Here is a 27,591-nt window from a genome sequence, read left to right on the forward strand (position 1 = left end):
CAATAAAGTCATCAATAAATTACAAAGGAGTTGAAAAGGCAATCAGAAGCCATGTTTTGATTTCATCAATTTACTGCTTTGAGGGGGGTTGTACATATTGGTGTTTATAGAAGCAATCTGAATGTATATGTCTAACAAGGCAGTGCTGGTCAGGAGGAAAGCCTGGTAGTTGTACAAAAGCCCACTCCACTTTAACAGGTGGGAACATTTCAGAGTCTACCACGAGACGACTGACATTGCTAACTAAGAGGAAGCTCATATACACACCCAAGAGAGGCTCTATGTGGTGAACCCCGTTCAGAGGCTGGACCTCGCTCCTGTGTTCAGAAATGTTGCTCTGTAATCGTGTCTGTCTTGAGGTCTGCATCCTCCCAGACTTCCCCAAGCCGCTTTTCCACTAGTACCGTGGCTGGAAGTCAAGAATCCTGTTTACCCAAGACTTTCAACTCTGACTTGCAGGCATCTGGCCCAGCGCTCTTCCTGGTACTTTCGTAGCAGGGCAGGGTTACGTGACCAGTTCTAGCCATTGAGCTTTGAGAAGAGCTTTTAGTTGCTGGTTTCAGACACTGCAGAGCTCTTTCCATTTGTAAAACAGCGAGGAGTGTTCCTGGAAGAAGTTGTTCCTTTAGCATGAGTCTTGGAGTCAGGAGACACAGAGCAGTGAACATGGAACGCCAGCAACAGAAAAGCCTTCTTTATTCTAAGCCACTAAGATTTGGGTTTTGTTACCATAGCATAACCTAGCCTGACAGACATAATGTGTGAGGTAATCTGAGGGGTGGTAATGACCGTGACACCATCGTATTGCATCCTTTGAAGGGAAAGTTATTCCCTTTTCACATTCCTCCCAGCTATTCAGATGAGCTGAGGAGAAGATTGGATTAGAGGCTATTTTCTTTTAACAGCTCTCCTACTTTGCCCACCTTCCTTTTTAACGGAGAGCTGAGCTTGGGCTCAGAATGTTTGGCCAGAATCTAATTCTATTTTGTTTTCATAGATTATTTTATAATGATCTCTGAGGAACATGATCCTGTTTTTGTTTTTTTTTTTTAATTTATGGAATGTTACAAAATTTCCTTTGAAAATATATTTAAACAAAATAAAAGAACTACCATCTCTACAGTGTTTACTATGTGACAGGCCTACTTGAAGTTTGGGGCAGGTCATTACCTATTCCATTCTTGGAAGAATTTTATGAAGTAGGTACCATAATATCTCCACTTTGCAGATGAAAAAACTGAGGCACAAGGGTTAAGGAGCAGCTCAAGTTCCCCCATTTAATAAGCGGCACAGCCACAGTTCAGTTCAGGGGCTCATTCGGGTCCGTCTCTTTGCCACCCCATGGACTACAGCACACCAGGCTTACCTGTCCATCACCAACTCCTGAAACTTGCTCAAACTCATGTCCATCAAGTCGGTGATGCCATCCAACCATCTCATCCTCTGTCATCCCCTTCTCTTCTTGCCTTCAGTCTTTCCCAGCATCAGATGCCATGATCTTAGTTTTCTGAATGTTGAGTTTTAAGTCATCTTTTTCACTCTCCTCTTTCACCTTCATCAAGAGGCTCTTTAGTTCCTCCTCACTTTTTGCCATAAACGTGGTGTCATCTGCATATCTGAGGTTATTGGTATTTCTCCCGGCAATCTTGATGCCAGCTTGTGTTTCTTCCAGTCCAGTGTTTCTCATGATGTACTCTGCATATAAGTTAAATAAACAGGGTGACAATATTCAGCCTTGACGTACTCCTTTCCCAATTTGGAACCAGTCCATTGTTCCATGTCCAGTTCTAACTGTTGCTTCTTGACCTGCATACAGACTTCAGAAAATCTGTTTCCACAATTTGTACTCTGAGAGTTGATTTAAATTAAAACAAAAACAAAAACAGAGATATCCCTTTTGTTCTGTTGGTATGTGCCCATAGCAAAGAGTATGAGGGTGTAACACGAAAGATAGTGTTTCAGAAACCTCCTTTTGGCCTGCAAGAAGACATGCTCTGCACCCTGCCAAAAAGTGACCTTTGACCAGATTCACCCACCTGTATTCCCTGTCAGGCCAGAGAGCAGGCTCAGGGACTCAGGGCAGCACTTCCATTGCCATGGAAGGATAATGGACTTGTGAGAGCTTGAAGGAAGATAGAAGGGACTATGGGCTTCCCAGGTGGTGCTAGCAGTAAAGAGCCCACCTGCTAATTCAGGAGACATAAGAGACTCAGCTTCGATCCCTGGGTTGGGAAGATCCCCTGGAAGAGGGGAGCAACCCACTCCAGTATTCTTACCTGGAGAATCCCATGGACAGAGGAGCCTGGCGGGTCCATAACGTTGCAGAGTGGGACACAACTGAAAAGACTAGCATGCACATGTGCAGAAGGTGCTATAGGCGATGGGGGGGGGGCGGGGGGTGACCGTTTGTGTCTGAAGCTTTTATCTGCAGAAATACCCCTTTTTCAGAAGCACTGGATTTCTTGGCACCCACTCAACAGATGAATTCAGTCCTTGCCACCCTATATACAGTGCCAGCTACCCCAGCCGCTCCGGGCCTCTTCATTCAGAAGGCTTAACACTCCAGTGATTAGAAAGAGGGTTTTGATGTGTTTTCTCTTATGGTTTTCAACCTTTGAGGAATATCTTGTCCAGACTACTTTAATTTTTAAAACAAAGAAATTTCTTAAAAATGCCTCCTTGAATCTTCCTTAGCATGGAGCTCTCCAGTTTCTTTGGGTGGAAGAAATTAGGAAGCTAATGTTATTAGGAAGCTTTTTTTTTTTTGCATTATTGTGACTTCAAGACCTAAATATCCCAGAAAAAAAAAAAAAAAAAAAGCTTTAGGGATCAATGGGTTTGAAAGAAGGCCTTTCCTTTATCAGAGCGTGCTCACCCTGGCTAATAGGAAGAGCAAGCCTTCCTGACTCACTCAGGTCCTCAGTCCATTCTGTTCTTGCCGTATTTTTTTTATATCTCTGCTGCCTAAGCATATGGAAAGAAGGCTCGTGGTGGAGAAACCACAAAAGAGGCTCAGATTCATATGTCATTTAATGCAATGTAATTGGTGGTGGCGGTTGAGGGTGGGAAATCTGTATTCATAATTGGTTAAAAGTAGGAAGCATGAGTCAACAGGCTGGGATCTTGAAGTCTGGTTACTTTGATTATCATTTCTTGACAGTGAGTCCAGTGAGTCTTATATAATACAATTTCGCCCATGAGCCAAGGAGACAATATTCATTTCATGTTCAATCACTTCATTATTGTTCCTTTCAATAATTGGAGATTACTGCAACCTCTTCGCCGGTGTTAAGAATATGTATGTATTTAGGCAATAGATGGCAGTGTTTCCACAAATTTTAATATTGCAATGGCTCTTAAAGGCATCCTGGTGCTCAGCTCCCCTGTAGCTTGCCGTGATCGTATAGTGGTTAGTACTCTGCGTTGTGGCCGCAGCAACCTCGGTTCGAATCCGAGTCACGGCAGGAGGGGAGAGAACTTTTGAAAGAGAATAGCACGGATCCCAAGCTGAAGTCCATCCAATAAAATTTTGCAACCAGACATAGAATAAATAATAAAAATCAATCAAACAGAAACCACTGCAAAGATTTTAAACTTTAGAAAGATGACATATGCAGAGTGTCTTTATTAATGCACTAACCCTGGTGCAAGTGTGTTGTGTGTGGGTTTTTTTATTTGCCTTGACGGATAATATGATAAGACTGGAGTGTAGTGGGCATGTAATTATTATTAATTACAACTACTTAAGCTCTGCTTTGAGCAGACTCGTCAAGTCTGCTTGCTTTTGAGCCTTGCCAGGGCTGTACAGTAATAACAACCCTGAATTATTTGGAAAGATATCAGCGGTAGATGTGGAAATCCTGTTTAACCAGGCATGAATTGTTGTTAGGAGGTTTCTTTCTTTTTTTTTTTTTTTTTCAGGATGACAGAGAGAAAATGAACTGTCCCTTATCAGTAATTGCAGGAAACATTTTGTTTCTATGATATGAACTGGCTGTAATTTAACTTTCCTGCCTCATTGGATAATGTAAGGAGCCAGTTGTTGCTCAAAATGAGATTCTCTGAAGTGGGCATTTGGGTCTGATAAAGGGCATATTCTAAGTAGACAATGGGGCTCAAGCAATAAATAATGTCCATATATGGTGAAACTTTTTTAATGACATTTTCCAAAAGACTGGGGTTTGTATTATAAATGGCTAAATGTTGAATTAATGTGAGTAACACAACTTTAATGAGTCTTTCTCCAGGATTTAAAAACATGAACAATACAGCCTGAAAATGTCAAATATAAGTATGTAATAATGAAGTTTACTGCTCACTAGAAGGTATTTTTTAAAGCCTTTGGCCTGTTTCATGGATGGCCTATCAAAAACTCTTGTTTGTTATTTATGTAACACTAAAAAGGATTTCAAATAAAAATATATGCTCAGGGTAGGCACAGATTCTATTTAGTTCTTTCAGAATGAGTGAATTCTTAGAAATAATATTCTAGAAAAATTGCAATAAATACTGCCCATCTCTTCCAAACAAACAAACAAAAAGAGAACAGTTTCTATTTGACTTTGGACCTAGATTGACCAGGGCTTCCCAGGTGGTGAGAGTGGTAAGGAACCCACCTGCTAATGAAGGAGACATAAGAGATGAGGGTTTGATCCCTGGGTCAGGAAGATCCCCTGGGGCAGGGCATAGCAACCCACTCCAGTATTCTTACCTGGAGAATCCCATGGACAGAGGAGCCTGGCAGGCTACAGCGCATGAGGTGGTAAACAGTCAGACACAACTGAAGTGGCTTAGCACACACACATAGGTTGCTAACCCTCAGAATGTAATGTTCTAAAAAATGTGTTTATTGTTTCCTCCCAGACTTTCAAAACCATTTTATACTCTGAATCTCTTCCTCCTGTGGTTTATTCTCTTGCCCCACCCCACCCCACCCTTCAGGCCCATATTTCTCAGGAATTCTGCCTCCCCATCTCCAAAGGGTCGAGCCTGGCCTCTGCTTCAAGTCTGAGTGACCTTCTCAGCTGGCTTGAACTAATAATGCTTCTAAGAAGACTATTGCAATTATTGTTTAATTTAAAACACTTTAAAAAAATAAAAAATAAGCCCAAGCCAAGGTTATTTGTGTTCTGCTAGGAGACTGAAAATGCAATGAATTAATCATTAGAGGAAGGAAATTGTATCAGCCAGGATTCAGTGGTTACAAGTGACAGAAACAACATGTACTGATTTAAAGAAAGGCATGGATCTAGGCGTGGGAACAATGGGGCTTCAGAACCAATAGGAACCAGGCTATTAAAGATGATCAAGACACACTCTCTCCATCTCATCCCATATCTGTTTCAACATGTCATCTTTATTCTCTCAAGCTAACTTCTATATGGCAGAAAGTGTGGCAGGTGACAGCAAAACCTAATCTTTATACTGACAGCATTGCTGTCTGCAGGAGAGCCCCTGAGTGCCAGTACACAAAAGTCCTGGGGAAAGATCTGATTGGCTTAGTTTGGGTCAGGTGTCCATTACTGGACCAATCAGCTACGTCCACAGGGATAGAGTGATACAGCACAAAACGTGCCCTTCCCTTGGTCTTGAGGCCAGTCCCAAAGTGAGGAAATTGCCAGCTCTGGAGCCACCTTACTATTTTCCCTTTGCATTACTTGATTCACCATGTGGTGGCTGTCTAACCCAACAAACTCATGAGTTCAGTTCCCCAACTATTAACATCTCTAGTGACTTGTGAAGAAAGAAAAGCAGCTGGGGAGTGGGTAGTGGAGGGTATCAGACTTTCTGGACTCACTCTGGATCTTAGGGACATAGTTGGAGGAACTGCTTGAATAAGAGAGCATTTTATGTTCTCTCTCCTCTGTGTCCACCAAAGAGGGCCTTCTTGCCCCAGTTGACTGCTTTCCCACCTTGGCCAGATGAGAGCATGAAGTCTTCTGAGTCTTCTGACAAAAATCCCCTTGAACTTGGGCAAGTTACCTAAGTACTCAGAGTAAAATAAATGAATGAAGAGGAGGCAGTTCATGCAAGAATTAAAAGAATAATGTACAAACAAATAAAAAACATAGTACTGAGGCTTGTGATACAAATTCAACACTGGCGTGTAGTAGGGTTGTAACAATAGTTATTCTTATTCATTCAAGGTGCCCGGTGCTCTCCTCCTCCATCAACCTCCATTGGTAGAAACTCTAGAGTGAGATTTCTATTAGGAAACAGTGTCCTTGCCATGGTTTCAGAAATTTTAAAAAGTGATAATATAGACTCTGAACCAGGGGTAGCACAAGTCAGAATCCACTAAGTGACCAGATCTTTATTCAAGTTTACCATCCTGGTTCACTCCTCTTCACATGTTACCATGATTGCAGATCATAGAAATCAGGACTTGTTTTCATCAACAGAGAGTTTGCTGACACTGGGTTTCCTATCTTGCTTTCTTGCTCATGTTAAAATAAATTGAATTCTAGTTCCAAAACCCATATCAAATTGGTTTTCAGAAATGTTAAAGCCTGAGTGATCAGAAGAAATTCTAAGTTTTAATTATATTAACTTCAAGACAATATCTGCTTTTAGTTTTTTAAAAAGCATTTTACAAATATCTCAAGAGACCCCATTGTTGCTTCCATGCTCACATTGTCTGCATTTTATACCAAAGCCCATACCTACTGGAGGAGGGCACGGCACACTCCAGTACGCTTGCCTGGAGAATCCCTTGGATAGAGGAGCCTGGTGGGCAATAGTCCATAGGATTTTAAAGAGTCGGACACAACTGAAGCAACTTAGCAGGCAGGCATACCTGCTGACATAGAGTGACTCTGATCTAATCTTTCAAAAAATATCTCTCAAAAATGTCAACTATATGACCAGTACAAGTTCCAGGCATGAAGCAAGGCACTCAAAGCTGGTGCTCTGGGACAACCCAGAGAGACAGGGTGGGGATAGAGGAGGGAGGAGGGGTTCAGGATGGGGAGACACATGTGTACCCGTGGCTGATTCATGTCAATGTATGACAGAAACCACCACGATATTGTAAAGTAATTAGCCTGCAATTAAAAAAAAAATTAACTAAAAATAGTCAGCTATAAAGGATTACAGGGCAAAGGTAAGCCATTCAACAAACTAGAGTCCCTGACAACTTTTTAACTTTATGGATGAAATATTATACTCTAAAAGAATCCTGGTTTGGATCACATGGTTTTGGCAGCTGTAGTTTTCACCAATCAATGACAGTGTTATTGCCTTGTTGTTGTTCAGTCCCTAAGTCATCTCCCTCTCTTTGTGACCCCATGGACTATAGCATGCCAGGCTTTCCTGTCCTTTATTATCTCCTGAGTTTGCTCGAATTCATCCATTGAGTCGGTGATGCTATCCAACCATCTCATGTCCTGCTGCTCCCTTCTCCTTTTGCCCTCAGTCTTTCCCAGAATCACGGTCTTTTCCAATGAGTCGGCTCTTCCCATCAGGTGGCCAAAGTATTGGAACTTCAGCTTCAGCAGCAGTCCTTCCAATGAATATTCAGGGTTGATTTCCTTTAGGACTGACTGGTTTGATCTCCTTGCAGTCCAAGGGACTCTCAAGAGTCTTCTCCAGGACCACAATTTAAAAGCATCAAATCTTTGGCACTCAGCTTTCTTTATGGATCAACGGTCACATCTGTACATGACTACTGAAAAAAACTATAGCTTTTATTCAAATTGTGAAATGATTTTTCTCACTGAAAAGTCAGGAAAATTCCTTGTACTTCTTTTCTTGGACATCAACTATAATAGCAAGAGGAAGTGTTAATTCTCTGTATAAGTTATCTATGTCCCTCATGTTGGTGTGGAGAAGGCAACTCCAGTACTCTTGCCTGGAAAATCCCATGGACGGAGGAGCCTGGTAGGTTACAGTCCATGGGGTCGCTAAGAGTCGGACACGACTGAGCGACTTCACTTTCACTTTTCACTTTCATGCATTGGAGAAGGAAATGGCAACCCACTCCAGTGTTCTTGCCTGGAGAATCCCAGGGACGGGGGACCCTGGTGGGCTGCCGTCTATGGGGTCACACAGAGTCGGACATGACTGAAGCGACTTAGCAGCAGCAGCATGTTGGTGTATCTCTATAGTGGGCCCATGGAATTTGTTCAAATAAAATATTTACCTGTGTGACTGCAGTTGAGTAACTAAAAATTCAAAACTCCATATGCTTGCTTTATTACCATAAGCTTATGGCTTTAGCTGAATGCCTCCTTATTGCTCTCTAAAATATAGTAAGCCAGATCAATCTTTTTTTGTTCAGACCCTATCTTCTTGATCTCTACCACTAACCTGTTGAATTGAAGAGAGTTTATATTCCAGTCTTTTTGATTCCATACTTTAGTGAGTGTCCATAAATAAAACAAATTCACATTTTCTGATCAAGTCATTAATTGAACAGTCTCCAATAAATGGCCTCGACCTCTATCTAGTCCCTGATTATAAAGAAGGTAGTTTGTTTTGTGCAATAAAAATACACTAACTTATAGAAAATGATTTCTTAGAACCAAATCGAAATAGATGGAATTCACTTTCAGGGAGCCTTGCAGAGCTACGATGTGACTGCCATCTCCTCTGTGGGGCCAGGAGGTCTTAAGGCCCAACTCATTGGAGCATCAGTGTCCCCAGGAGTGGTAGCTGGTGGTGACTTGTAGAAAGAGATTATCCACCACCGGCTGCTGCAACTTCATCCATGGGATCCAGACACAGAGAGTTGATGTGCGGGCTGTTTCCAGTCTCTATAGCTCAGTCAGTAGGAAGTATGAGTGAGACACCTTTCCAGTGCCCCTACCTGTCCTAAGGTATTGTGACTTATCTCAATCATGTCACCCTGAAAAGCTGAAGATCTGTGGCCAGGCCTGGAAATGCTAGCCTTCCTAGGAGCTGACTTGTGAAAGAAAATTCCCACAAAAGCTGAATCAAAGTTTTTCTAGGCAGGTGGGGATTCAAATCCTACTGCTGCTGCTCTGACAGTTTGACTTTGCACCTGATCTCTCTGTGCTTCAGTTGATTAGCAGAACAGGGGGAATATGAGGAGGCAGAGAAGGCAATGCATATCTGTGTGACTCCTGGTGATGATGACAGCGTTTCCTTCCATCCCTTTCCAGGAATGCATTTTTTGTTCTCTGTTGGTTTTTTGAACTTAACAGCATTCAAAAATCAGCCCCGCAAAGCAAACTGAAAAACATGCCTTGGATGCGAACTCTGATTGTGAGAAGTTTTAACACACTCATGTCTTCACCTAAGCCCTGGCTTTTAATTTCAAGTCACATTGCCATCAGAAAGATGAACTCTGTTTTCCAGCCTGTTTGATAATGAGCAGAGATTGGCAGAGAGGTCACTGTCAAGAGACTCCAGTATAAATATGAGTTGTCACTAGATGGCGCTGCTTGTCGTTATTCATCAAAGACAAGGAACTCTTTTTCTTTCTTTTTTTTCCTCTCCATGGAGTCCTGGCCCAGCCTGTCTGCAACTGGGATCCTAATCATGCCAGAACTCTTCTGTACTGAAGGGAGGTTCTATTTTCAACATATTATCATCAAGATCTGAGGACCAAACAGACTCCACCTACAATCTGGGGGAATTACCTCAACAGTGTTGCCTTTATCCAGAGGTGATTTTAAAAAAATATATTGTATTTGGATGTCAACGTTCAAAGGCTCCGAGGCAGAAAATTCCATTTCAAAGAAAGTGTGATTAATGAAGCCACATAAATCCTATAGATTTATGTAGAGGCTGGAGCAGTTTCAGAAATCACACCATACAAATCAAAGAAGCGGGTTTTTCTACATCCTCTCTCACTTTCTCTTATTCTTATTTTGGCACATCTTTTCCTTTCCTTCCCTCTTTCCCTTTCGAAGTCTCTTGAATGCACATATCCCAAATTCCAAAACAAGAGGGAATTTGATCGGATATCCTAAGTACAGCCACTTTTAAGCTCTAACCATCACCATTTCTCCTCATTCTTCCCCCAAGAGATGCAGAGACAGGGTTGAGGCCGTAACAGTTAACTCACATAACTCAGACTGCTTATAAAATTAAGTCAATTCTGGAACTCCATGTAGTAAGACTCCCAGCTTCAGTAAGGGATCTTACTTAAAGAAAGCCAAATTTAAAAAATAATGAAGGTCCTTTTCTAGAAGAGGTGGTGGGGGAATTCTAAAGATAGCTTTGCATAGAAATTTGTTAAAAAATCTCCTTTAGACATATCTCTGTATCCTTCATATTTCACCCACTTATATCAACCTCTAACTGTACCCCTTACTTTCCTTCCTTACTTTTATTTATATTCTTAAACCATTCACTCTTTTATATTCTTCTCTACTCCGACGACATCCTGTTCGGACTCCCTATCTCTTTCATAAACTCTAACATGCTGGGAGTCCCCTCAGCCCCCTGAAAGTGGTGTCCTTAGGCCAGTCTGACTGTATCTGCTTTCACAAGTGAGCCTGTCGCCTGGGTAACAATGTAGACTGTAGTACTGTGTTCTCTAGTTAGGGTTGTGGAGTGTCGTCTCTAATGGTGAAGCACATGAGTGGTAGAGTCAGATTCCTGTGTTGAAATTCCACTTCTACTCGTTACTTTCAAGATGGCCCTGGGCAAGTTAGTAAGCTTCTCTGTGCCTCTGTGTGTGCTGTGTGCTCAGTCCTGTCTGATTCTTTGCAGCCCCATGGACTGTAGCCTGCCAGGCTTCACTGTCCATGGGAGTTTTCCAGGCAAGAATGCTGGAGTGGGTTGCCATTTCCTACTCCAGGGGGTCTTCTCAACCCAGAGAATGTCCGGGTTGTCTTCTGCACTGGCAGGTGGATTCTTTACCACTGCACCAGCTGGGAAGCCCATCCTTAATAGTCTCTCCCTCAAAGGGTTGCTGTGAGGATCAAATGAACTGGTATAAGCAGTTTGAAGAGTGTCTGGTTCAGAAAGAGTACAGTATTCACTGTAGCTTTGTTATTATCATAACTGCTAAATTATTACTATTATTATATGCCAGGCACAATGATAAGTAAAGGAAGGTAAAAAGATGGTGATAAGTGAAAGTGAAAGTTGCTCAGTCATGTCCAACTCTTTGTGACCCCATAGACTATACAGTCAATGGAATTCTCCAGGCCAGAATACTAGAGTGGGTCGCCTTTCCCTTCTCCAGGGGATCTTCCCAACCCAGGGATGGAACCCAGGTCTCCCGCATTGCAGGCGGATTCTTTACCAGCTGAGCCACAAGGGAAGCCCAAGAATACTGGAGTGGGTAGCCTATCCCTTCCCCGGGGGATCTTCCTGACCCAGGAATCGAACCGGGGTCTCCTGCATTGCAGGCGGATTCTTTACCAACTGAGCTATGAGGGAAGCCCAACAAGATGGTAAGAGTATACAAATAGACTGTATCTTTGTCTCCATGAAGCTTTCAGGTAATAGAAGAAACAATTAAGTCAACCTGTATTTGGCCATGCAGCATGATAGGATGATATAAAGGAACACCACAGGTCTGACACCAGTACACACAGATCTTTAGTCCCCAGTGGGGAGTCTAGAGAAAGGTTCCCTTTGGCACTGAGACCCAAAAGGGGTCAAGGATTGACTTTCAGAGATAGCTACCCACACACATATCTTCCAGCTCTTGTGGGAAGGGCATAAGCAGAAAGGCGGGAACCTTGTTCCTGTCTTTCTTGGGTTTTTGGCGTAGCTCCAATGCAGTGAGTCTTGAAGGGAGCCCAGCCCAATTGAGCAACTTGGGGTTCTGGATCTTTAGGAACTCTAGGAGGCTCCAAGAACAAGGCACATATAAAAGCAGTCAGAGTGAGAAGATGAAAATGGGCTTATTTCTGATTGTCTTCCTGGGCACTCCCTGAAATATCCAGGCATCTCTTCAACTAGAGAAGTAGTGTGGATGAGGGGGGACATTCTCTGACATCTGGTAGGCTTGATGGAGCAGCTAGAAATATAAAGTCCTATATGCAATGGAAAGTAAGTTGTTTTTTTTTTCCCCCTGCTTTTAAAGATTCAAAATATCTGGTTTAATCTTTTAGCAAGCATATGTTAAGTGCCCATGCTATAAAACCTGGAGATGCAATAATGAAGAAAAAGAAAGCTCTCAGTGAGCTTGCAATCTAAAGGAGAAAATAGGCATAGATTCAATTGCAGTCCATCAGAATGTATCATCAAAAAGCCTCATGGGAACACAGAGGAGGTGCAGAAGTCCTTCAGACAAGACATGTAGCCAGCATCTGACCTACAGAGATTACAATGATAAAAGGAGAGGAGGTACAAGATGAAGGCAGAGGCAGAAAATTTATGTAGAGATTATCAAGTTATCAGACTATGAATAGAAGACTCTCTTTTTCCTTTAAGCCAAAAATTGTCATACAAATTTAAGACTTCCTGAGTCATAGTTCAGGAGGATTTGGGAATACTCCCAGACAAGACAACTTCTCCATTCTCCAGGCCAGTGTCACCTTCATTTCCAAAGAGTTCCCAGGGAATAAAGGCAAAGGGAAAAGAAAGTAAGCCATTGAAAACAGATGAAGGAGATAGAAGAAAGGACATTGTGGCTATAAAGAAAAATGGCTGCCACCAGGCTCTCCAAGGAAGCCTCATTTTTCTTCTTGCAATCGTAAAGAACACCAAGGTTTATCTATTCTGTACATAACAGTTTGCATCTGATAACCTCAAAGTCCACTCCATCCCTCCCCACCCTGCCCCCCAGCAGCCGCAAGTCTGTCCTCTATGTCTGTGAACCTATTTCACAGATAGGTGACTCATGCCATAGGTGACTTTAGATTCCACACATCAGTGACTCATATGGAATTTGTCTTCTCTATCTGACTTACTTCACTACAGTCCATCCATGTTGCTGCAAATGGCATTATTTCATTCTTTTCGATACATGAGTAGTGTTCCATTGTGTATATGTATCACATCTTCTTTATCCATTCATCTGTTGATGGGCATTTAGGTGTTTCCATGTCCTGGCTATTGTGAGTAGTGCTGCTCTGAGTGTAGGGCTGATGTACAGCACAGGGAACTATGTTCACTATCCTGTGATAAACCATAATGGAAGATAATATAAAGATGTGTGTGTGTGTGTATATATATATATAATATGTATAATGAATCACTTTGCCGGATAGCAGAAATTAACACAGCATTGTAAATCAACTATGCTTCAACTAACAACAAAAAAGAATACCCAGGAGAGATCCCTTTGTAGAGAATCAACTGAGATGCAGAGGCTGACCATATTTCTTTCATTCTTTCACTCATTCATGCATTTCAACTAACACTGAGTATCTACTAAGGTGTTATTCTGTGTGTGTGTTGCAGGGTGGGGAATGAATGAGATCATGCTTTTGCAGTGAAGTAGCTCATTGCCAATAAGACAGACAGCCAAGCAGACTAATATTACAGTTTCACACAATAAACTTTTGATGTACTATGGCAATCCTTCAGTTTGAGGTAAAATAAAACTAGGAATTAGGTGGCCTGAGATAAGCTTTTGTGAATATATGCACAAAAAAGGATACAGCAATATCTGAAATTTCAGTCCCACTAAAATCCAGATGTACAGAGAAAATGTAATCTCTTTATATTGCTGTTATAATCTGACCTTTCTTGTAAGCCCCACCCTATGGGTGGAAAGGCAGGAAATAATTGTCTAACTCAGCTTAAATTTTAGTCCAGTCCCCAAAGGTAAATATTCCCTATAGGTAAAGCTCAGCCTTGCCAAGCAGTGGTTTAGTTTTCATTTTTCTTCTGCCCCTTTCTTCCCAATTCTCTACAAAGTGGCCTCAGGTACACAGCTGGGGCAGGGAGCAGGGCTCAGATGATCTTGTTAAGGTAGAAGGAGGGGGATGACCACATAGTGTCCCTCTTTTGCCCTCTGCTCCTGCTGGGACACGTGCTGAAGGTGACTGTGGTGAACCTTATACTCTGACTCCTCTCATCTTGGTTGGGGTTTCACGGCCCTTCCTGGCTGACTTGGCCTCATCTTGGCTCTCTTGGATGCTGAGGATACTTTTAAAGCCCTGCCACGTGACCTATCTGGCCCCATGGAAGACTCACTGTTCATCTGGGGGCAGTAGGAACTGGTGGATCATCCATGTCATTCAGAAACTCAGAACAGAGAGTACAACTCATTCTAAATACTCCACTGATCCTGCCAGAGGATAAGCCCCACCTCCCCTAAGTAAGGACTGGGGACTTGAGCACTCCATATTTACTCAGTCTCCTCCCCCTTCTCTAGTCCGAAGGCTCAGGAGGGGAAATTGGGACAGATCTGATCAGTTCACCCTTCATCTTTCTCTAATTGGCCCCCAAATGCTCCCATCCCTAGAAAAATGGACTTCCCTTCTCTACTTCCTCTTCCTGCCTAGATGTCCCTTAGGTAAAATTCTACCTAGTCCATCAGACCTAACCCCAGACAGGGTCAACCTGGAGGTAAAGAAAACTTTTAAAAATCCTCTCCTTCTTTGTAACATCTGTCTCTCCCACCTATTATCTTGCTGAAGATGCCAAGATCCTATCCTCAGAGGTCTGCCTCTGAGTCAGTAAGCCCTTGGGCTGAAGTCTCTGAGAGAGGTAGTGATGCAATGATTTTAAGAAGGCAATTAAATTCTTCATGTCTTCAATATCTACAAAGAGCATTATCAGTTTTAAGATAATAGAATTGTATTTCCTTGTCTTCTAATTGGTGGTCCAAGGAATGCCATTCTGCAGGTGGTTTCTGGGTAAACCATGCTGAGTGTTTCAAGCTCAAGTAAGTTTAGGGAATACTGAGATAAACTTAAATAGGTTTGTTTAACGGGAAACCATCAGAGCCTTTAATGCACTAATGTGTTCTGGGAATTCTGCAACACTGTTTTCTGAAACTATTTGACCACGGAACACTGTTTTTCACATCTTCTGGAAACAGTGTCCTGAAGAATATAGGGATGAAAGATGCTGAAATCTTTTGTCCCCAGAATCAGTGAAACCTCTATTCCTCCATCTTACCTTCATTAAGTCAGCAAAGCAAAGTGTTAAGGCAACAGTATCCATACCTTTTTTATCCTTTTTCGGCTATGCTGGGTCTGCATTGCTGTGCATGGGCTTTCTCTAGTGGTAATGCTTGGACTTCTCATTGCAACAGCTTCTCTTGTTGTGGAGCACAGGCTCAAGGTACACAAGCTTCAGTAGTTTCAACACATGGGCTCAGAAATTGTGACACAGGTCTTAGTTGCCCCATGGCATGTGGGATCTTCCTGGACCAGGGGCAGAACCCATGTCCCCTGCACTGGCAGGCGAATTCTTAACCACTGGACCACCAGGGAAGCCCCATATCTCTATATCTGATTTGTTTCCTAACTGGGCCCTCTACTCGCTCTAAGTCCTGTACTTGTTTTTAATGACAACAGCTTTGACATCAGTGTTATAAGCACAAAATACCTGGGAATTAGATACTTGGAGATGCTAGAAATTTTAAGGAGACATGAGTTTGATCCCTGCGTGGGGAAGATACCCTGGAGAAGGAAATGGTAACCCACTCGAGTATTCTTGCCTGGGAAGTCCCAAGGACAGAGGAACTATACTTCATGGGTCTCAAAGCGTCTGACACGATTTAGCAATAAAGAACAACAACAATTCCAAAGTAAACAAGAATAATCCCCTTATGCCAAAATGAGAAGTAAAAAAACCCAATTCTTGGTCTTCTCTGGGAATTGTCTAGTGGAGATACAGGCTTTCCTGAGTTGCCCCTTTGAAGGATGGGAAGTGTATGATGGCTCATGGTTAGGGAATGCAAAATAAAGATCTTATGACTTTCAATATAAAAATATATATGGTGTAAGATTACTGCACCATTCCCCACAATCAGAAGGAATGCAAATATTCCCTGCACGGCCTCAATAATGAAAACAGAACCTGAGTAGAGAGAAAAGTGGTATCAACAGGAAAGTTCTGGCAAAAGTGCTTTGCAGAGAACATAATGATCTTAAAATAGGTTCCTTAAAAGGAGCATTACCTAGGAAAAACAACCAAATCTCAAGGGATATAGATGAGATTCTAGGGAGGACAATGATGGATGAGAGGAAATGGCAAGAGAAAACCGTAGACGGCCGGGATAATGGGCCCAGCGACCCTTTTACCTTCCTCAAACTTTTCTTCTGTCCTTGTGTAAACAGAGAAGAGGCCTGACTCGCCATGCAAGGTAAAAGTGGGGCAAAAATTGATATTTCATATGCAGCCACATGTGGGCTAAAAGTATAACTCACAAAGAAAAAAATCCTCCCATCATATACATCTCTGTGCAAGTGGGATTGATTTACATGAGTAGCTTCAGCGTGAGAAAACACTTGTGAGCACACAGGAAAACAGTTGGGAGTTCCAGAACCCCAGAAGAGTCAGATATTACTGGTCATTCTGTGCTTTCATGGATAGGGGCAGTAAAGTATCCTTAAGAATGAAGTAGAAGGTTTTTGCCCCCTAGCCCTATTGCCACTTCCTGCTCCCTCAGTCTTCCTTAAGACAAAACATGATATAGGCTTTATTTTCTAAGTCATTCGATCAGAAGTAGTTATATTGGTAGCATTCTTTGAGTTAATTTGTACAGTAAAATTGCTGTTGGCCTGTGGACATACTTGTTCCTCAAGAAAGAGTTGATAGAAATAAGAATGGTAATTTGAGCTGTCATGAATCCCTATGGCTGTTAAATAAGTAAAATAAAAGCCATCCATACCAAGACTACTGTTTTGTTGAGAAACCAAAACTATGGAGACACCGCCTCTGCTGGCCTGGTCTGGAAGCAGTGAACGTCACTGCTTAATGTACGTATCAGCTTCCCCTCTGTTTCTTAATGTCCTCCTCCCCTCACAGCACAGCCGGTGGGAGATGGGAACTGCACTCTGCACTCTCTCTTGCCCACAGAGGTGGTCACTGGACCAGATTGGGCCAGTTAAGGACCATGTCCTTCTAGCCAAGGTCTAGGCACACGATCTGTGCTGAGTCAGCTGGAATCCCTCCTTGGAATGTCTAGAAACGAAGGTGAGGCAATGTTGTCTCTAGGTCAGCCTTTCCAAGGTTTGGTTTTATGAACCTATTGGCCTTTAAGCCTTATCGCCTTTTAAAGTTTAAAAGGATGTTTATCAGGTGAAATTGAAAGATGTCCAACTAATACAGAGACCTTTTACTTTCTTTTTCTTACCCCCTAAGAATATTTACAGAAGACATTCCATGTGCCAGACTGGAAATATGGTGGTGAGCAAACGTAAGCTCTTCTGACTGTCAGGGAGATGGTGGCCTACTGGGAAGAGCTGCTGCTGCTGCTAAGCCACTTCAGTCATGTCCGACTCTGTGCGACCCCATAGACGGCAGCCCACCAGGGTCCCCCGTCCCTGGGATTCTCCAGGCAAGAACACTGGAGTGGGTTGCCATTTCCTTCTCCAATGCAGGAAAGTGAAAAGTGAAAGTGAAGTCGCTCAGTCGTGTCCGACCCTCAGCGACCCCATGGACTGCAGCCTTCTAGGCTCCTCTGTCCATGGAATTTTCCAGGCAAGAGTACTGGAGTGGGGTGCCATTGCCTTCTCCATTGGGAAGAGCTAGCAGTCAATGATTGCTAATAATTAATCAAGTTCAAGTGCTTGGTGTCCTGTAAGGAAAAGAGACCTCATGTCTAATGGGGAAGAGGTGGCAGTTTCCACAAGGAAGTGATGGTTAGTCTGACCTGACAAGGGTTAGGCTCATCCTCTTGGATCAGCGTTTCCTTTGCTATTAAAACCTTGCATAACATGGTAGCTACCTCAGTTTAAGAATGTCTCTTGTTTTTTCAACCTACTGAGCTTACTTCAGCCAGTTTATCTGATCTCATTACTGGGTATGTGAGTTTTCCTGTACTTTCCATACTTACTGTAACATTATTAAGTTGAAAATGCACAAGAGAAAATTTTGATCTGAATAAAATGAAATGGTAGATAGAAAAGTGGAACAAATAACCTTTAAGCAAAAAATATTTCTTTGAATTCTTCTGTAATTAATTGTCTTTGAAGTCTTAAATATCTAAAAATTCTGACATATCTATATTTTTTATTCAATCAAAAATCATGAAAATATACAAAACAGAGTATAGTTTGGTGTAAAGAATATATACTTTTGTTGGAAGTCAACTCTAAAGGTATCTCACAAGGAATCTGTGCTAGAACTATATCTAGTGTTAGTCACTCAGTTATATCTGACTGTTTGCAACACTATGGATTGTAGCCCACCAAGCTCTTCTGTTCATGGGATTCACCGAGCAAGAATACTGGAGTGGGTTGCTATTCCCTTCTCCAGAGGATCTTCCCAACCCAGGGATCAAACCCAGGTCTCCCGCACTGAAGGTGGATTCTTTATTGCCTGAGCCATCAAGGAAGCCCAAAACTATATATAAGGTGTACATATATATGTATATATATACACACACATGCACACACACATATATATAACTGAATCACTTTACTGTAAGCCTGAAACTAACACAGCATTGTAAATCAAATTATACTTCAATAAAAAATATTTTTTTAAAAAGTGAATCTAAAGAGGGAATATATGTATACGTATAGCTAATTCACTCTTTTGTGCAGTAAAAACTAATACAACATTGTGAGGCAACTAAACTCTGATAAAAATTATTTTTAAGGAATGAATCTGTGCTTCTGCTCAAATTAGCACCTGCTCAATCCTAGTATTGGAGAAGGCGATGGCACCCCACTCCAGTAAATCCCATGGATGGAGGAGCCTGGTGGGCCGCAGTCCATGGGATCTCGAAGAGTCGGACATGACTGAGCGACTTCACTTTCACTTTTCACTTTCATGCATTGGAGAAGGAAATGAACCCACTCCAGTGTTCTTGCCTGGAGAATCCCAGGGGTACTGGAGCCTGTTGGGCTGCCGTCCATGGGGTCGCACAGAGTCAGACACGACTGAAGCGACTTAGCAGCAGCAGCAGCGGCAGCAATCCTAGTATGGCATTCTTTGCTTTGTTAAAATGTCTCTAGCTGTGATACATCCACTGTCCACTGATTTCTAGCAAGTAATTTGCATTTGTCATCTCTCATTTGTATGTAGATATGATAACTCATATTGATAACCCATCTTCTTATCTTCCCCAGTGGAAAAGATCATCTGATTTACCATTTTTATATTGTATACTAGGTATTCCTCTTAGCATCCAATGCATTCCTTTTATATTTTTATTATATACTATATGCTATGGACTCCTTTAGTGTATGAATTTTCAACTAGGTTTTGAGTGACCTGTCATGTTCATATACTTACATATTGTTCCCTGAAAGAATTTTTATGCTTTTGAGATCAGGAACTAGGGATTTGATGCCTTTTCAGCTTTTTTCTATCATGCCCAAAGCATCTTATCCAATCAGATCAGATCAGATCAGATTAGTTGCTCAGTCGTGTCCGACTCTTTGCAACCCCATGAATCGCAGCACGCCAGGCCTCCCTATCCATCACCAACTCCCGGAGTTCACCCAGACTCACATCCATCGAGTCAGTGATGCCATCCAGCCATCTCATCCTCTGTTGTCCCCTTCTCCTCCTGCCCCCAATCCCTCCCAGCATCAGAGTCTTTTCCAATGAGTCAACTCTTCGCATGAGGTGGCCAAAGTAATTGATATTAATTTAACAAATATTTCTTGACATGTATAAAATACTGTTTCTAGGTCAAGAATTTGCTAAGTAAATGCTCTTTCCATTGGTGTGATTGTTATTATCTCATTTAGCATTTGGTTAGAACTGTCATCTATAGAGAAAAAGGAAGGGAGGGAGGGAGAAAGGAAGGAAGGAAAAGCTTGCCTCTCTATATTTATGAATACCAGAATCATTTCACGTGGTATTAAATGCCTCTTACCTAAGACCCAGAGGTTTTAAATTACGTGCTAGTTCTGCAACAAAACAGTTAAAGGCAGGATGTGAAAAAGAAATCAATGCAATTTACTTATAATTAATTTAAGATTAAGTTAAAATGAAAAAAAAATGGCTTACTCTCAGTGGTGCTACTGTTGAACTGTCATTTAAAAGCTTATATATAATTAGTGGAAGTATGTTAATTGAATTATGGCAATTAAGTCAGCCTTGAGACAAGAGAGTTCCTTCTGATGGACGAGATTGTGGTAATTCTGTAACCCATTCTCCTCTGTTAGAAACTTTCAGGACCATAGCTCATCTTGCCCCTTCGTACTTTAGCTACTGTAATGTAGCCAAATCTTGATTTCTCTCATGTTAATTATCTACTTTGTGGATTTTTTTGAGCTCTTGCATTCTTCTGTTCCTTTTCCATTGGTTACTTGGTTGTCAGCACTGATGGGTAGGCTGGAGCCATGAAAAGGTCATGCAATTTACATCTGTTGGCTTTTTTTTTTTTTTTTTAACTATGAAATATCCTCACCAGTAAGAGATAAATAAAGTGTGTGGGGGAGGAAGTAAAATTATTTGAGAGGTTGATGTGAAGAAAGTGATTATCTCTTCAGCCTTCTCTTTAATCATGTCATTGTTGATTAAAGTGTTGAGAAAATACTGAAGCAGAAGTTGTCAGGAGTTTGGGGGCTGTTTGGAGACTCTGTCCATGCTAACCCCTTTTTACAGATGTTGTAGAATGAGCTAGCCATGTCCCTAACCTGATATTCACAAACAAAGTAGCCTTGGCTAATTTCCTTCCTCTCTCCAGGACTAAATTTGCTCTATAAAATGAGATCACCACAGTTCCTTTCAACTCTAAAATTCTCCAGTTTTTGGTCTAGTCACAAAGACCATGCCATGTTTTTTAGAAACTCTCAGTATGGATGGTTCACCTCCTATGCCCTGGGGTCACAAAGAGGCGCAGGCAGAATGTATGCCAGCCTGACGAACCAATGGGAAGTGGGGCTGATGCCACTGAGGACGGGCGTGGGGGTGGGTCCGAATCACAGATTCCTGCAGAAAAGGAAAAGCAAGAGAGAAACCAACAGAAAAGAGAAGGGACAACCATACTGACATGCCTGAAAACAGAAGTCCTGGGGGAGTTCCGTGAGTCGGACCAGCCCGGACATGTGCAGGACTGGGTGCAAAATGAGAATGTGGGGCTCCTTGTTTCAAGAAAAAACGTTTCAAAATGGCACTGGCAGAGCTTTAAACTAAACAGAGGGCCTTCTCCTGTCGACCCTGTCTGTGGGCCTAACTGGAAGGGATTAATTCTATTTCCCAGGGGGTTGAAATCCCAGGAACCTCCCCTCCCTGGACGCCCTGAATCTGCAGGGCTCACTTCAAGTCTGCTGCTCATTCAGCACTGTTTCTTTCTTGCTTGCTTTTTTTTTTTTTCAACAGTGCTGCTAGCTGTATAAATATTTTACAGTTCCCCTATGAAAAGTTTCCAAGGGGCCCAAGTTAAGGGAAAAATCTTTGAAAGGATTTTTTCCATAGCAATTAAAAACTTTCAAAGCACCGAGAGCTCCCCAGTCTCACTTTAGTGCAACAAACCTCTATTTTTTTGGACCAGTTTGGATGGCTCTGGGTCTGAAAACAAGCCAGCCTCTTTGTTTGGTGACTTTGTGGGTTGCCGATAGACATTTGGAATTTAAATTCATTAGATACATAGCAGAGCTGTGGATGGAACCGGCAGAGGGTTTAGGAATGCTGTGATCAGAAACTCTAACCCCGATTTCCTGTATCTCATTTACAGGGGTAAAATAACTATAAATCAAACTAAAGCTCATTTCAGCTCCCCAGATGAAGTCAAATGTACACTCTGACTTATGCATATACCATTTTTAGTTAACGCACCAATAAAAATAATTGTGCAAGCCTAAATTTGGAAGTGTTCCCAGCGTTTATGACAAAACTTAATAAAGCCAGGCGCATTGAATGTAATATGGGAATTTTATTGAAATGAAATTAGTCCATCATGTAAGCTCCACATTTTCCTCAGATTTCTTGGACTTCATATGAGCACTCTCCTGGGGACCTTAATAGGGTCCTGCAAAAATTCAAGTAGAGTCTGTAGAGACACACTTCAGACTACAGCTCTGCAGTGGGTAGGACGGTGTACCCTCTTTCCACGCAGCAAACCACACACACTTTTCCAAGCATGCCCCTACTCCCCACCCTGAGGTCTAGGCAGCAGGCATATTGTTGTGGTTTTGCTCAGAACGTAGGTCTCCTAGAGAGATGGGATGGAGGTTCATTTGTAACTCTAGTAACTGTGATATGTGCCAGAAACCTATTATGTAATTTCCCTGGGGAACCAGCATGGCAGCAGCATTGAATATATCCATGTAGTCTGGTTGCTTGACCGTATCTGGGATGGAAGTCAGGGGGATCCAGGGTGCTTTCTGGCTGCTCAAAGGAGACAATATTTGTGCATTTGAAATTTAGGGTTGGGGGTGGTGGTATAAGGATGAGATTGGAAGATTGGAATGAAGGAATTCAAGTTCAGATATGAATTGTATTTCATTTACACCGGTTCACAAGCTTCAATTTGTATGAACACTTCCTGGGGTACTTGTCAAAAAAGCCAATGCCCAGGCTCCACCTCAAGAGATTTTTAATCCATTACATCCACAGATGAACCTGGGAATTGGCTTTTTAAACAATACTTCAGGTGAAATTGACACAGGTTGTCCAAGGATCTCAGTTTTAAAAATACTGCTAGTGGATTGATCATCACCAACAACAAACCATTTTCATTATATTTAATTGCTCTAGACTAAATGTTTCCCTGTAAATTCACATGTTGAAACCTAACCTCCGATGTGATGGTGTTAGGAGGTATGGCCATTGGGAGATGATTAGGTCGTGAAGGTGGAGCCCACTTGAGGGAGATTAGTGCCCTTAAAAAAGAGACTCCAGAAGCTCTCTTGCCCCTTAGCCCTGTGAGGACACAAGGAGAAGGCAGCCACTGTGCGCTAAGAATCAAGCTCTAACCAGACACCGAATCTGCCAACACCTTGGTCTTGGACTTCCAAGCCTTCAAAACTGAGAAATAAATTTCTGTTCTTTATAAGCCACTCAGTCTAGTTTATAGCATCCTGTAATGACTAAGGCATTACGAAGTGTTTATTTTTGAGGTGTTACTATGTGCATAAGGAAAGGTCTGGACCATCTCCTTCACTGAATTTGGACCACCATCTAGATAGGTGTCTAGCCTATTTTTTTCAACTCAGAGGACAGATATTTTATAGCATTTTTTATAGCCTGTTTTCAGTGATTAATCATCATTACTGTTAAGACCTTTTCCCTTAGATCTACACAAATTTCTTGCTGAAATTTGAGCCCATTTCTCCCTATTCCCTTCTCAGAAAATATAGAGAATAATTGGGTGGTATCTTGATAATAGGGCTTCCCAGTTGGCACTAGTGGTAAAACCTCCTACCAATGCAGGAGACATAAGAGACTCAGGTTTGATTCCTGGGTTGGGAAGATCCCCTGAAGAGGGACATGGCAACCGACTCCAGTATTCTTACCTAGGGAATCCCATGGACAGAGGAACCTGGCAGGCTACGGTCCATATCGTCACAAAGAGTCCAACACAACTGAAGCAACTTAACACACACACACACACACACACACACACACACACACACACACACATACACACACACACACACACACATACACACACACACACCATCTTGAAAATAATCCTTTAAGGATTTAAAGAAAGTCAAAGGTATCTTCTCATTAATCCACATGGCAAATAGTTTTGTCCATGGTCATGGGCCAATTTCCATTCTTATGATTCCAATCTGTAGGTCCAAGGATGACTAAATTAGGCCTGGACTTCGAATACTTTAGGTACCCGCCTGCTCAGACTGTCTTCCCCAAAGCCATCTTGGAGGGACTCTGGGAATTTAAGGAGTTGTTTTTGGACATTGTCATCATCGCTTCCACAGTTTACATGGAGAGAGTAACTGTCTCTTCTTTGACCTTTTCTTAAACTCAATTCTTTCTACTTTCCCTCGCCTTCCCTATGTTTCATCCCTCTAATTAACAGACTATAAAACCTTGCCTGACCTCTGTGGTCGGAACAGAAAACGAACTGGAGAATCTAAATGGAAGTTGGGCACAGCCTTTCTTCTCTGTGGCAGTGATGGAAAACCTCTGAGGTGGCCTCCTCACGTCCACGCTGTGTATAATCAACTCCCTTTGAGTGCAGGCAGGGCCTGTGACTGTCTTCTCACCAACAGAATACAGTTAAGCTGGTGGGATGTCATTCACATGACCACGTCATGTCTTATGAGACCCCAGCTGCCTAGTGATCATGGGCCCAGAGACTCATCTTGCTCGTTGAGTGAAGTCCATGTTGAAAAAAAACATGGGTGCCCTTGAGGACTTGAGGGCAGTCTCCAGGCAACAGTCAGCAAGAAACTAGGGCCCTCAGTCCTACAATTTGGGAAAGTGAATTCTGTCAACAACCTAAATGAGCTTGGAAGCAGATTCTTCCCTGGTCAAGCCTTCCCGTGAGACTTGATTGCAGCCTGGGGGGACCCTAAGCAGAGGATCAATGCAAGCTGTGCTCAGAGTCCTGCCCACATGAACTGTGGGATAATAAGTATTCTTTCAAGCCAGTAACTTCATGGTAACTTATTACTCAGCAATAGATAATGAATGGAAAGACCACCTGATTTTACTTACCTGGCAGTGTGTAGGGAGAGCTATACAAGGCTGATAAGAGAAGGCCTCCAGAGAAACATTTAGCGTTGGGGGGCCAGGATCAAAGGGGACATAGTATTTATATCCTTGTAAATATTTTGGAGTTTAGTGGATGAGAAGGTGTTTAAAATCATCCCTAATATTTGCATAAAAGCCATTTCTGTTACAAATTAATAGTGATCATTAGAATAACAGCTCTCATTTATGTAGCATGTACTATATATATGCATATATATATATATATAGCAGTCACACTTTGAGTGTTTATATAAATCAATTCATTTAACTCTCTTAACTGTCCTAGAAGATGAAAACCCCATTTTACAGATGAGGAAACAGAGGCACCCAGCAGTAAAATTATCAAGTCACCTCTTTATTTGAGAAAAATAAAAAGGACAGGGGGCCCAGAAGGCAAACAATTATTTTTGCCAGCTGATATCCAATTAGGCTTCCACGTATCTTCATTTTTAGAATGATGTCTAGCCATTTTGAAACCTGGACATGGCATGGGCCTTTTTAGACTTCTGAGAGGGCCTGTGTGCATTCGACATAGAGGTATTTTTCCTAATGATAATAGTAGTTGCCAAGTAGACAGAAGTGAACAGTACTTCTGTAAGATTGGAAACAGTAGACGCTCAGACTCTTGGACCAAATAGGATTTTAGGCCTATTAACTCTGGCAAGACATTTGCAATGCTGTCTCTATTTTAGTGGCTTTTACCAACATATTCTCAATTTTATTAATATTCTTTTGAAATTGTAGAAACAAAAGACTGAGCTTGACATGGTCAATGGAAGTACCATTTTGTGGCTCTCGTGGGTCATGCTGTTTTTATGCGTCCTGCAATGATAATAAATTACCTTTGGAAATAGCTGCACAACATCCTAAGTGGGTAGGCATCCTATGATTTACTTTTTTCTCCAGGCCTTAGATTTAATCAAGCATTTCCAAGTTCCACTTGCAGTTTTTTTATTTCTTTTGGCCTTGAGAAACCTATTCAGATTCAGCTAACATGTTTTTAGTGAGTGCTGGGGGTAATTACTAGTGTTTTCACTTTGCAGGTTAAAAAAACTGAGATTCAGAAAAGCTAACTGCCTGTGGTTAAACAATTAGAAATAACAGATGAAAGATTTTAAATCAAACCATCCAGCTCCATGCTCAGGACTCTGCACACAATACCGAGCTGAATGCTTTATATTTCTCCCCAAAAAAGTTCTACATGGGAAATGATAACAAAATGGATCATCTTTTCCCCCACATTCTTGAGTATGTGAAAAGATAAAGTAGAAGGTATTTAAATGTGCCTGATTGTGTTTTCCCCAGATGATGTGGTTTTTCAGCAAACCGAGAAGGTTCCACCCGCCTTAACATGGGATCTCTGTTATCACGCACTCCACCGGAGATTTAGTCCTTTCGAAATAAAGGCTTTTTGGAATTTTCATAATGTTTCCTTGAGACTTTATCGACAGATTCTGAGAAGTACTGCCTTGATGATAGTCGGCTGTTCAGAGCCATTCAGGGGCTCTTTGAGAACCTCCTGCCACGTGTACTCTGCCAGTTAGAGAGGTATGGTCTAAGGGAAAGGGGAGGGGTGGTCTGTGGCATGGCTGTCCTAGAGTGAGCAGCGCTGGGTCTTGAAATAGAAGTGCCAGTCCTAGAACATTTGTAACCAGACACCACACCACTTGGAGCAGCAACTGAACTTTACGCCTCTTCTTAACAAGCGATTTTAAAAGTTCCTAAATTAAAAATAAAATCTAAAAGCCGCATGTCCCACCCTTACTTCTGTCTTGTCCCTGGGTCTAGTTTCATGCTATATCCCATATCCTGAGCAGTCGCCTCCAGGTAGAGTCTACCAAGTCTGGAGAATTGCAGACACTCTTCCTTCTCACTTAGAGTTGGGAGAAACCCACTATGGCAGTAATTTTTTCCTGAATCCTGCTCCTTCCTTAGACCCCAGATTACCACTCCAAGATCTCTGACTGGTGACAAAAGATAGAACTTGACTTGTGAGTTGTATGGGAGGATGGTAGGGAGGCCAGTGAAAACAGAAGAAAGGAAATGAATGTTCAGCGTGAATTTCGCACACTTCAAGAGAATAACCCAACTTGCCCTGTGCTGACTCACTCTTTAGCTAGCAGTAATCCTGGTGTGGTCTGAAACCATGTCCATTATCTCATTTCATATTGTTCATTTCTTCCATGACATTTATTGAGACCTACTGTGTGAAGCACTATTCCAGGTATAGAGATTCATTAGTCAACCAAATTCCTTTCCTCAAAGCAGAAAAGGTTCAGGGAGGAGTCAGACCCATGAATGAGTGATTGCAATCTTGGTAATAAATTATCTGGGACCATAAGGAAAGATGGGCTTCTCTGGTGGCTGAGACCATAAAGAATCTTCCTTAAGTGCAGGAGACCAGGCTTGATCCCTGGGTCGAGAGGATCCCTTGGAAAAAGGAATGGCAACCCACTCCAGTATTCTTGCCTAGAGAATCCCATGGACAGAGGGGGCTGGTGGGCTACAGCCATAGCATCGCAAAGAGTCAGACATGACTAAGTGACTAACACACACACACACACACACACACACATGCAGGGAAAGATAACCTAAGCCCCTACATTACTTATTTACTGCTACATAACAAATCACCCCAAACTTGACAACTTAAAATAGCAAATATTTATTATTTCATATAGATTCTGAGAGTAAAAAAATGAAGGAGTGGCTTAGCTGGGTAATTTAGGCTCAGACATGGTAATGAGATTGCTGTTAAGATGTCAGCCAGTGCAGAACTCATCTGAGGGCTTGACTGGGGCTGAAGGATCCTCTCCCAAGAAAGCTTACTCACAGGGCTGTTGGCATCAATTCCTCACATGTGGGCCTCTTCCTCAGGCTGCCATCCTCCCCCAGAATCAGTGATCTGAGGGAGAACCA

At 42.1% G+C, this 27,591-nt stretch overlaps 1 protein-coding gene and 1 non-coding gene across 2 annotated transcripts in view; one reads left to right on the top strand and one right to left on the bottom strand.

The window, feature by feature from the left end:
- The window catches only part of LOC101903205 (alpha-2-macroglobulin receptor-associated protein), a 148,554-nt gene that overhangs the window by 21,621 nt on the left and 99,342 nt on the right, over positions 1 to 27,591 (bottom strand). The window contains exon 5 of the transcript XR_009495537.1: positions 1,367 to 1,695. The gene's annotated coding sequence lies outside the window, so the exon portion shown is untranslated. The remainder of the gene's footprint in view (positions 1 to 1,366; positions 1,696 to 27,591) is intronic.
- TRNAH-GUG (transfer RNA histidin (anticodon GUG)) lies at positions 3,393 to 3,464 on the top strand. Its single transcript has one exon. It is a non-coding gene; the product is annotated as a tRNA-His (tRNA).

The sequence above is a fragment of the Bos taurus genome, chromosome 8 (genome assembly GCF_002263795.3).
Source record: "Bos taurus isolate L1 Dominette 01449 registration number 42190680 breed Hereford chromosome 8, ARS-UCD2.0, whole genome shotgun sequence".
NCBI classification, from domain to species: Eukaryota; Metazoa; Chordata; class Mammalia; order Artiodactyla; family Bovidae; genus Bos; species Bos taurus.